General features: G+C 49.4%; 1 protein-coding gene and 1 long non-coding RNA gene across 3 annotated transcripts in view; one reads left to right on the top strand and one right to left on the bottom strand.

The window, feature by feature from the left end:
• Window positions 1–12,083, top strand: part of XYLT1 (xylosyltransferase 1) — a 334,324-nt gene that overhangs the window by 269,620 nt on the left and 52,621 nt on the right. The gene's annotated exons all lie outside the window — the stretch shown is intronic.
• LOC146404515 (uncharacterized) overlaps window positions 1–12,083 on the bottom strand; it is a 49,636-nt gene that overhangs the window by 22,632 nt on the left and 14,921 nt on the right. The window contains exon 2 of the long non-coding RNA XR_014840708.1: window positions 1,160–1,353. This is a non-coding gene — a long non-coding RNA (uncharacterized LOC146404515). The remainder of the gene's footprint in view (window positions 1–1,159; window positions 1,354–12,083) is intronic.

Raw genomic sequence — 12,083 nt, 5'->3', positions numbered from 1 at the left:
CCCCTAGCCTGGGAACCTCCATATGCCTCAGGTGCGGTCCTTAAAAAAAAAAATGATGACAAAAGAGTGAGCCAGAGCGACAGACACACTAGGTTGACAGTTTCTTGAGTGCAGACAGGGTATCTGTTTTGCTTTGTGTGTGTCTAGCGCTGGGTGCAGTCCCGACACATAGTAGGAGCTTAGCAAGTCCTTACTGAAGGAAGAAACCAAGGAGCAAAGGCTGGCCTGTGGCCATCCCGTGTGACACCACTGTGGCTGCAGTGTCTGTTGCCATTTATTCCCAATGGCAGAAGACTCCCTGATCCTTTATTGCACATTTTTCATTTCCACCATTCTTAAAGGCGTCTCTGGGTGTTTCGCCTGGCTTGCGGACCAGTGGAAAGGGTTGGTCTTTACTTATCTCTTTCTGCTGGGGGCATTTTCAGTTCTCTCCGCCATGAAAATGGAAAACATTCTAAAGAACCGGAGAGTCCATTTCAGAAGAACAATGAGCTGTGGTGGGTCTTTGTAAATCCTAAAGTGGATGCAGCCGCTTCTCTCCTTCGCTGGAGGTCCTGTCTCGGAGACAGAGGAGCCCCATCCGGGGACCCAGCAGGCTGAGGGATGGTGACGTGTCACACCCCTCCAGCCACCCTGACAGGCAGTAGAGGGTCTGACTCTCTGATGTGGTGTGGCAGGCATATGATCTGACCCCATCTTCCATGGGGGGAAACTGGGGGTGCTCTGGGAGGTAGACACAGCAGCTGTCTGCCTTCCCTCCGGTTTCCGTGACCAAACCATGTGTCACCCTGATCCTCCTAGGTGAAGCCCCTGAACTCTGAGGTCACATGGCCCAGGGGCTAATCTCCGCTCCCATTACTCTCGGACTGTCTAATCGGGCGCAGGCACAGGAACTTCCCCTCTCTATACGTCTTCCTCGATGGATGATAAGCATACCCACCGCATGTGGTTGTCGGGAAAGAAAAGGAGACTCACTATAATATCAGGTGCCTGGAATACATGATTTATATCCTCAGGAGTCATCACCATCGTCACTGTTACTGGATAAGTTACCCAAGCTTTGAGCAGCTCAGTTTGCTCCACTGTAAAATACAGCCGATGCTGCCTACCTTCTGGGGTGGTTGGAGGGTTGAGCAAACAGTGTCTGTAAGATATTTACAACATTGGGAGTTCCCTTCATGGCTCAGCAGTTAACAAACCCGACTAGAATCCATGAGGATACGGGTTCGATCCCTGGCCTCACTCAATGGGTTAAGGATCTGGCGTTGCTATGAGCTGTGGTGTAGGTCACAGATGAGGCTTGGATCTGGCGTTGCTATGAGCTGTGGTGTAGGTCACAGATGAGGCTTGGATCTGGCGTTGCTGTGGCTGTGGTGTAGGCTGGCAGTGGCAGCTCTGATTCGACCCCAGCCTGGGAACTTCCATATGCTGTGGGTGTTGTAGCCCCAGTCAGTATATCATTTTTTATGGCTGAGTAGTATTCCATCGTATGGATAGACCACATTTGCTTTATCCCTTCATCTATCAGTGGACATTTGGGTTGTTAACTCTACCTCCTGTGACTAGTCTTGCTAGTCCCATTCAGGTTTTTTTTTTGAACATCTGTTTTCAGTTCTTCTGGGGTTTATGGTAGCTTTTTAACATGTGTGGTTCAGCTAAGAGAGGAAAAGGCATCACTTCTCATAGAGATGCACTCTCAATCATCACTGTTTCTCCGGCACCTAGAACAGTACTTGACACATAGTAGATGTGGCGTGAGTATCTGTTGAATGGATGTCTTATAATCCCAAACAGTGAAATATTCAAGGACTTAGCCCTGAAAATAACCCACCAATGATGGATGAACTAGTACCAGCACCTTTCCAGCATAGCCCTGGGTGAATAGGTCTTTGGAATAGTCTCAGGTGACATTCCTTAAGCAAACCATTTTTTTTTTTTTCTTTAAGAAACCCTGTATCAGCCGCTAAAAGCAAAGAGAGAGCTGGGCTAAGTAAACATGTCAGTAATACCTGTCAATGAATAACCTTTACCCAAGGAGCAGGAGGCATAAGTTCATAGATAATCAAATAAAAGCCAGGCTAAGGATGCAATAATGCCATTCTCGGCAACATGGGGAGACCTAGAGATTCTCGTACTAAGTGGAGTAAGTCAGAAAGAGAAAGACAAATACCATACGATGCCAGTTATATGTGGAATCTAAAAGATGGCATAAATGAACTTATCTACGAAACAGAAGCAGACTCAGACCCCGAGAACAGACTTGTGCTTGCCAAGGGGGAGGGAGGTGGGGGAGGGATGGACTGAGGGTTTGGGGTGCGCAGATGCAGTTATCCGTAGAAGGGATAAACCACAGGGTCTTCCTGTGTAGCCCAGGGACCTCTATTCCATGTCTTGTGGTAAGCCAAACTGGAAAAGTACTGTGTACGACTGATTGTATGACTGAGTTACTTTGCTGTGCGGTAGACATTAACACAACACTGTTCTCAATAAAAAATTAAATAGGGAGCTCCCATTGTTGCAGAAATAAATCCGACCAGTATCCAGGAGGCTGCAGGTTCAATACCTGGCCTCGCTCAGTGAGTTAAGGATCTGGCGTTGCCGTGAGCTGTGGTGTAGGGTGCAGACACTGTTCTGATCTGGCGTTGCTGTGGCTGTGGTGTAGGCTGGCAGCTATAGTTCCAATTGGCCCCCTAGCCTGGGAGCCTCTGTATGCTGTGGGTGTGGCCCTAAAAAGACAAAAAAATAAAAATAAAACCCCCAACAGTGTAGCTGGCAGTGGCTCATCTCTGACAAGGGAGCCGTCCTGAGGGACCAGCCATCCAGGGCTGGCCCAGACGCAGCTGGAGAACCACTGAGCTGTGCAATAAGTTCTCTTTTCAAACCATTTCCAAAGTTTTCTGTCTCCAAGAATTGCCATATGTCTACCTCAGAGCCTGTGTTCTCCATTCAAACGGGCTCATTTCCTTTTTTTTTTTTTTTTTTTTTGAAATAACACAGACAGCCTTGGAACTCTGTGGGTAAAGAAAACAGCATATCCGGATCCTCCAGAATCTCTCTTTGGAGCCAAGAATCTGTGTCTGCTTGAGGTTTGCAGGGGTGGCTACAGCATTTGTTTTTCCATGGAGGAGGTGTGGCTTCTCTTCTGTGTGGCAATGCCTCTTGACCTTGTTCCAATACAGACAGGCCGGTGACCTTGGCATGCTCAGGGAAAGTCAGCCATTCCTCTGAGCTATGTTTCATCCCAGGGCTGAAATCTGAAATGACCTAACCCCGATGGGCTGGGAGATGGAGGTCCTTGGTGTGTCCTGCCCACAGCAGAATGCAAACTTCAATCTCAGAGAAGTAATAATAACAGCAGTAATAACAGCTAATGCTTTCGCCTTCTGTGAGCTAAGCTACTCAACCTCGAGTCGATCCCTGTTGCTCTCCCCCGCCCACCAGTCACTATCCCACTTCTGAAACCAGTTTCTGTATTAACCAGGATTGTTCAGTTGCAAACAACGGTTAACGTTCTTAGTTCATTTCATCCTCATAGCAGCACTATGAAGGGTACGTATTGTTATCCTCAGTTTTAAAGAGGAGGAACTTGAGTTTCGGGGGGCTGAAATGACCTGCCCAGGGCCACCCAGCTCATAAGTGGTGAAACCGGAACGTGAACCTACATGTCTCCGCATTGTCATAACCACTCCACATACGGATGCGTTCATGTTGGTGCCTTAGGGACCCCTTCCTGGGGACACAGAATGGATAAACAGTTATGCTAAGTCACTGCCATCATTCGAGCAAACCCAGGGGAATATGGAATCCTGTCAGACATCTCTTTGTAGCCATACCCGCAGAAGGAAAGTTGCAAGTATCAATACAGTTCAGTGTGGTTTAATGCTCATTTCAACTCCAGCCCTGGCCAGGTGAACAGACGCTGAGCCAGCTCTTGCCAAAAAAAACAAGCAGGAGTTGACCTGGCAAAGATGTAGGAAGGGGGTCCCCAAGCACAGGGGACAGCACGGAAAGGCCCTCATTCTAGAACGCAACACACGTGTGCAGGGCCGTTTCTGTGGGCGGCTCTGCGATGGGCATAAGGACCCAAAGAGAAAGAGCTGTGTGGCTGCTAGAATCTGCCCTGTTTCAGACCTGTGCTGGATGCTGGGAAGATGGAGACGGAGCAGACAAGGTCCTCGAGGGAGCTTTCCGTCAAGGAACTAGAACATATGTAATTTCTGCTAGTGATGGGAGCACAGGCACGTAAGGTTTAAAATGTCACATTTTGGATGATCGCTAAGGGATGGGAATGCCTTTCCTCCAACATTTCTTAGCAACTTCCTTCCGAAAGCTCCCATTTACCCCTGCTATGGACCAGGCACTGTGTGGGCCGTACTCCCAACCCACAGGCAGCTCAGAGACCACTGCCTTCCCCACTTTGCAGATTAGAAGACTAAGCCTTGGCGAGCTTGCTCAAAATCAAACTGCCAGAAAGCGGCAAAGATCCTAGTGAAATTTCCTGCGAACGCCTCTCTAAAAACAGCTTTCATTGCAGCCTGGTTTTGGCCTTCCCCCTTCAATCACATTTCCTTGTGAGATTCAGTCTTTCGATGTCCTGCAAAGGAGGCCTTGTCTTGTCTCCCCCAAAACCAAATCAAATAACTGGCTGTAATCAGTCGTCGTAAAGGGATGCAGAATTTAGTTAACCCAAGGTTCTGCTCAGGTGAGCTGTCTCCTGGCACAGGAGGACAACTAGATTTCAGAGAATTCAAATACAATCAAATAAGACACCACACACACACACACACACACACACACACACACACACACATGGCCAAATGGCAATTCACTTCTCCATTCAGGATTCCAGCAGTGTTCTTGGATCCGGCTTGGCCTCTGGGTGCTGATTCTTGTCAGTTACAGATGTCTGGCGGAAGAATTGACATCTGGAGAAAGAGTTGACGGGTTAAGAGTTTCCGCTGATGGCACGTCAGATAAACTGCCTCTTAGAATGGCTTTTGTATGCGTACCAGGAAAAAACGTGTGTCTTGTAAATGTTTCTGTGAATGCGTTGAGGCTTTGAGAAATGGTTTTGCCAGTTCCTGTAAATGCAACGAGCATGCTTTCGTTCTGCCTTGTTTTCGCCAGTAACGAAAAGAGAAATCCAATGAAAAGCATTTGGGTTTTATTATCCAGGTTGGTGATCTAGTTTGCACTCTGCCTGTGGGGAGGGGAGGAGCCATCCCCCGGTGTCTCCAGAATGCCCCTGGTATTTCACCATTTCACCCGCTACCCCCCAAATTTCCCAGTTTGTCTACCTTCCCCAGGATCCCCGCTACTAAAGGGCAGGGACCATGCCCGCCTTACCCACTGCGGTTCCAGGGGTCTGGCAAAGCCTTAGAGTTACAGAAGCGCACAGAACATGTAGAAAAGTTCGCGTGGCCCCAGAGACTGAGCAGGCAGGACCAGCTCACGAACCACTGTGTAGCCTTGCTAGGAGTTAGGACATCGTCCCGTAGGAGAGGGAGAGTCACAGAGGACATTAAGCAGAAGAGAGGGCACGAGCCGACTTATGTCTTAGATCTTAGGACTGCGTCCCAGAGGATGGATTAGAGCCGAGTGTGGAAGCTGGGGCGGCATTTGGTCCAGGTCACTTTTCCTCAGGTGCCCAGCTGTGGCTGCAGGTATGCCCACGGGATCCAGGGCAAATGACAGCATCCAGCCTTCCCTGTATCCCAGCACTTGGGGCCTCACTGTGAGCTGCGACTGCATTTGAACCTGGGGTTGCCTTCTCTGATCTCCAGTGGTCTGGGCTCTTGCCTCTTCTTCAGAGAACCTCGAACGTACCCTCTCCTCTCGTGGTTCTAGAATTCTGCCCTCCCCAAGAGACTTCCTAGCAGACAAGAAGGCTTCGGTAAGCTCCGAGCATGAACCATCTGGAGAGTGTCGAGGGCAGCGACAGCAGTGTCTCTCCCCAACCCCCATAAGAAATAAGCTTTGTGGGGAAATGGGTCAGAATCTATTCACAAGATGGAATGCAGTGCGGGGAACCAGGTGACTGGGGTCAGATTTTAGACCAGCACCCCAGAAAGGCCCACACCCCAGAGCTGATCTGATCCCTCAGCTCTTGATGGGCGACACACGTTCCACAGCGATCCTCTTGGAAGGATGTGGGAGGCTTCAGAAGGTGGCTGCTGTTCCCCGTGCTTATTTCCTGGCTCTCTTCCTAACACCAGCATTCATTCTTGCAACCTAGTCACCCCCAGGAACCTAGGATTGGAAAGAGGTCAGACTCTGGACCCAGGGTGCCAAGGTCTGAATTTCTGCTCCCTCTTTGAAGACTTTGGCTGCACTGTTACACCTGCATGTCCCACTCTATCCACATACCAACTAGTACCTGCTTGATAGGGTTGCTGTGAAATTAAAAGATGTGAGGGAGCAGTTTGCACTTGGTAGGCGACATCAGAGATGTTTTCTGCCAGCCTTGTTATCAAGTGTTTTCTCATTGCCCCAACTCAGAGATGCAGGGAACAGCATTCCTGGCAGAGGGAATGGCATGGCAAAGGCGCAGATGTAGACATGAATGAAGATGCTCTCTGCCTTTGTGGACTGATCCCCTCCCATGGGGCAGGTGCTGTGCTGGGCTCGGCAGCCACATCCGTGAGCCCCACCTGCTGGCACTCCCCTCGAGCACTCGTTAAACATGCCAGTGAATAACTGCTGAGCACCTCCTGTGTGTCAGGTCCCAGAGGAACAGAACAGAATGAGACGCCACACCTGCTCGCCTCATGACTATAGCCAGGCTCCTAAAAAGTACCATCCAAGGTGCCCGACTGAAAATCCCAGGACTGTTAGAGACAGATGGGCAGCTGCTCCAGATGGGTACTGGAGACGCTAGTTCTCTGCACCCCTTGCTACCAGACGGAAGATTCATTCGGGTCCCACTGATTGCTGGTACCATGGGGAGAGCAGAAGGGGCCTGGCCAGCCTGCTCCAGAAGCTCGCCAGCCCCCCCCTGCCCCATCCCCCACTCCATCACGGTCACAATTTCCTTCTCCCTCTTCACACTGCTGGTAGCTGGCTGGTTTGGTTCCTGTGAAATGATGTGAGCTCCAGCCATGCCCTTGACTTCTGAAGCAGCCTCAGTCCATGCAGTGTAGCTTTCTGAAAGCCAAGAGGGACTAAAACATGCCCTTTGCATGTACAATTCTACATCTAGACAGCTACTCCTCCAGAATCCTACCCACCCACATACAGAAAAATAAACGTGCAAGGATGTTCATAGGAGCAGTGAACATCCCTGGGCAGGGCAGGGGAGGGAGGAAGCAACCGAAATGTCCATCCCTAGGGAACTGGCTGTGCCCGTCTACACGCCAAGGATTCCATGCAGCCATTAAAAGGATGAAGGCTGGAGTTCCCATCGTGGCTCAGCAGAAACGAATCTGACTAGCATCCATGAGGATGCAGATTTGATCCCTGACCTCCCTGAGTGGGTTAAGGACACAGTGTGAGCTGTGGTATAGGTCACAGACACAGCTTGGATCTGGCATGGCTGTGGCTGTGGCTATGGCCTCTGATTCGACCCCTAGCCTGGGAATCTCCATATGCCGCAGGTGCGGCCCTGAAGGAAAAAAAAAAAAAAAAAAGGATGAAGGCTTCCTATAGGAGCTGATTAAACAGAACAGTAGTATACACCATTACACTGAAAACTCCCATACAGGAGTTCCCCTGTGGCACAGCAGGTTAAGGATCTGGTATTGTTGCTGCTGTGGCTTGGGTTCCATCCCTGGCCAGGGAACTTCTACATGCCCCGGGCGTGGCCAAAAATAAATAAAGAAACAAAACCCAAAAATCAACAGGAAAAAAGCCACAAACATGCGTGTTCCCGTTTCTGTGATAAAAAAAAATTCATGCAAATACCATGGCATCTGCTTCATAGGGTCGTCATGAGGGATAAGTGGGTTAAAAGGTGTGAAATTAATCGCGGGTTAAGAGGTGCTTAGAACAGTGTCTGACCCATATTGTATGCATTCAAGTGTCAGATACCTCATTGCCACTGCCCTTAGTTCATTCTCTATCTTGCTGTAGCCTGAGTTCCATAATCATAATTTTAAAAACACAGGAAAGCGTTATACTTGGCCTTCTCACGGTCAAGGTTTTCTGTGCCCTTGGACTTCATCGTAGAAGGATGGGGGAGGCCTTTTCTCCTGGGGTCACACATCCCTCGGCAGATCCATGTGCCTGGGGTCATGAACTCATCTTGATTTGCTCAAAACTCTGTTTTGTGTGTGGTTTTTTGTTTGTTTGTTTGTTTGTTTGTTTTGGCCTCACCCAGAGCATAGGAAAATTCCTGGGCCCGGGATCGAATTCGAACCGCAGCTGTGACCTACGAGCTAGATCCTTAACCCCCTGTGCCCCCTGTGTCTGATTTTAAAATGAAAGATTGGAGTTTCTGTTACGGCTCAGTGGTAATGAACCCCAGCAGCATCCAAGGATCCGGTGTTGCCGTGAGCCGTGGTGCAGGTTGCAGAGGCAGCTCGGATCCCATGTTGCTATGGCTGTGGTGTAGGCCAGCAGCTACAGCTCCAATTCGACCCCTAGCCTGGGAACCTCCACGTGCCGCAGGTGTGGCTCTAAAAAGACAAAATAAATGAAATGAAGTGGAAAATTCTGTGTTGTGGGCCTTAGCCCTGGGTACCCCAGGGCAGTCAACCAGTCTCGACTTCGGTGGACCAGTTGCTTTAGGAGGAATACAGACAAGGAGTCATTATTGTTTTTTACATGGGATGGGTTAAAAAAATAAAATAAAATGGCACAGCAGAATGGAATATTATTTAGCCTTTAAAAGGATAGAAATTGTGACACATGCCACCGCATAGATGAATCTTAAGGACATTGTGTGAAGTGAAAGAAGCCAATCACCAAACGATAAATACTGTATTATCCATTTACATGTGGTTTCTAGAGTTTGACTTCTCCATTGCCGGGGTGGGGGGAATGGGGAGTCATTTAATGGATTCAGAATCTCAGTTTTGCAAGATGAAAAGAGTTCCAAAGATGAATGGTGGTGATGGCTGCACAATATGAGGTCCTTAATTTAAACTGTACACTTAAAATGGTTAAGGTGGCAGATTTTAGGTGTATTTCACCACAATTTAAAATTTGAAAGAAAGGAGTTCCCGTCATGGCACAGTGGTTAACGAATCCGACTAGGAACCATGAGGTTGCGGGTTCGATCCCTGCCCTTGCTCAGTGGGTTAACCATCCGGCGTTGCCGTGAGCTGTGGTGTAGGTTGCAGACTTGGCTCGGATCCTGTGTTGCTGTGGCTCTGGCGTAGGCTGGCAGCTACAGCTCCATTTAGACCCCTAGCCTGGGAACTTCCATATGCTGCGGAGCAGCCCAAGAAATGACAAGACAAAAAAAAAAAAAAAAAAAAAAAAAGACAAAAAAAAAATTTTTTAAATAAAATAAAATTTGAAAGAAAGAGCTACACCGACTAGCGCAAATATTGTTGCATAGGGTAATGCTAAGGTGGTGTTTTTTAATACTATAAGAATAAAGATTTTGGAGTTCCACTGTGGCTCAATGGGATCAGTGGCATCTGGGGAGTACTGGGACGCAGGTTCGATCCCCAGCCCAACACAGTGGATTAAGGATACGGTGTTGCCACAGCTGCAGCTTGGGTCAAGACTGTGGCTCAGACCTGATCCCTGGCCTGGAAAATCTATATACCACAGGGTGGCTAAAAATGGGAAAGAAAAAAAAAGAATTAAGATTTTATTAAGCTTGTAAGTTGCATCAGTAGCATTTACCATCAGCCATGAGCACCTCTTTGAGCATCTTAGCATCCTGTATCCCAAGAGGGGAGCCAGGGCACAGCACGGTGGGCAGGAGGGACTCAGAGGAGGGCAGTGGGCTCTGTGTTGGGCTCCTTCCAAGTGAGGCCAGGCAGGCCCCGGCCCATCCTTGCCCTGCCACACGCTGCCAGCAGGGAGGCTAGGCTGGGACTGTGCTTCTGGGCACCCAGGGGCCCGGGAGGGGGGCCTCTTCCTCCTGTGTGCCTTTGTGTCCAAATCTGCACATCAGACATACCTGGCAGTATGGTGGCCCTCTGGGAGCCAGTTCCTACTCTGACACCACCTGGGAGATCGGAGACACGTCCCTTCTATGGGGCACTTCCTCTGTGGAACATTGGTGGGTTAACTTGCACCTCTTCCAAGTTCAAACCAGGTTGGGTCTTTATGCCGCCATCCTCCGTTCAAAATGTCTTAAGCTTCTGATGCTCATGGTGGCAATAAGCATACTATTAAATAGCAGTTAACCTTGATCAAGGCCTTACTATGAGCCGGATGCCACCGCATGGGTCTTCCATGCATTATTTTCTTTAATACGCCCAACACCTGAGGCTTATTGAGATGAAAGTAACTTGCCTGAAGTCTGAGCTCTCAGGAAGGGACCGTGGGGAGAAGATGAAGAAGGAAAGAGGAAGAGAATTAAGTACCAATATTCATGCTTGACTTAAAGCCGTGCTTCCTAAACTGTAAAGGGCACACGCGTCACCTGGGAGTCTTGTTCAAAAGTGCATTTTAGCTCAGTAGGTCTTGGGCGGAACCCGGAGTGGGGCATGTCTCATAGCAGGGAGCTGATGCTGCGAGTCCAAAGACCAGGCTCTGAATGAGGAGGCATTGGAGCAGCTGTGTGTTTTCTTTGGTACCTGGGATGAAATTCATTCATTGTCCTGTGTTCATTCATCCATTCATTCATGTGTATAAGCCATCTCGTAGCAAAGAACATGAGTTTTGCATTTGGAACCAGGATCGGGACCTTTTTAACTAAATGGGCATTTCTCTGTGTCTCAGCTGCCCGTCTGTAAAATGGGAATGAAACGCACATTACGGAGACTCTTTGTGCATATCCCATGCAATAAATCATAGCAAAGGTCTGTGCTGGGGCTTAAGGCATCGTGGACGTTCCATACCTGGTGGTGGCCCGTGAGTTCATTTTACTCTTCATGTATGTATTCCTTTCAACCTAGGACTCTATATGGTTCCAATGAGTTTATTTACATTAAAGTAAATGTATTTATTAAAACAAAATATTTATCATCATATTGATTTCTGTACATATTTCCGCAACGATGTCCCAGTGGCTCTAAAGACGCCAGCCATGGGGCCCGGGGTCCCCATCATGAATCGAAAGAACTAGCGTAAACGCATCCTGGGATAATTTCCACAAAAGGTGGGAGGCACTTGAGCAGCAAGACTCGACGCGAGGGATTAGCTGCGGGAACCACTTGGCAAATGACTCCACCAGGAAGGAAGAGTGAGAACTGCATGTAATGGGGAGCGAGCCGAAGAGAGCCGGGAACTGGGTGAAATGACAACAGATCGCAAGCTGTTAATTATCCAAAGGGAACTAAATATTATGCAGGCAATTACTGACAGGCGTCTGAAAGCCACAATAGAGAAAGTTGGTCCTCAGCCGAATTCCATCTCCCCTGCAGAAGGGCTGGGGCGGGGGTGGCGGGCAGGCTCTTCACCCAGGGAAAGGGAGGCAGGGGAATTCTCCTCCCTGCCATCCAGCCAAGCCAGGACCCTGAGCTGGGCTTTGCAAATCGGCTTTATCCACAAGCTCTGGGGCCTGGAATCTGCAGCCCCCTCCTCATCCGCCCTCCCTCCCCGAGATGTCATCTTTTGAGAGGATTTCATGTGGAAGCATCGCTAAGTAAATTCGCTAAATGCCTATTCATCCCCGTCAGATGGGGACGCGGTGAAGCGGTAAATGTGAAAATGGCCCCAAGCTCGGGGCCCTGAAAGGCGCTTTCTGGGGCTGCCAGAGGGAGCTGCGGCCACTGACCCTGGGAGGCCTGAGGCTTCGCGAGAGGGAGCCCAGGAGCCCCGGCCCGGCCCCTTCAATCCTCCCACTGAGGCCGCGGAGAGGCCCCTATTTATTATTCCTGCTGCCAGGGACCCATTCAGAAGTTAACTTGTCCCCGTATTCATCAGGACGACAATAATGAACTGTCGAGGAGAGTAGCAAGGGGGCGGTAAATAGGGACGGCTAAGGCGCGGGGATGCGATGGGGCCTCTGGGGTTTGGAGGGA

Source organism: Sus scrofa, chromosome 3, assembly GCF_054392235.1.
Source record: "Sus scrofa isolate SSC_HxYL_T2T_F1_AM1 chromosome 3, Sscrofa_HxYL_maternal_Yorkshire_Landrace_v2.0, whole genome shotgun sequence".
In the NCBI taxonomy this organism is placed as follows: domain Eukaryota; kingdom Metazoa; phylum Chordata; class Mammalia; order Artiodactyla; family Suidae; genus Sus; species Sus scrofa.
This window is presented reverse-complemented; position numbering and strand designations above follow the sequence as displayed.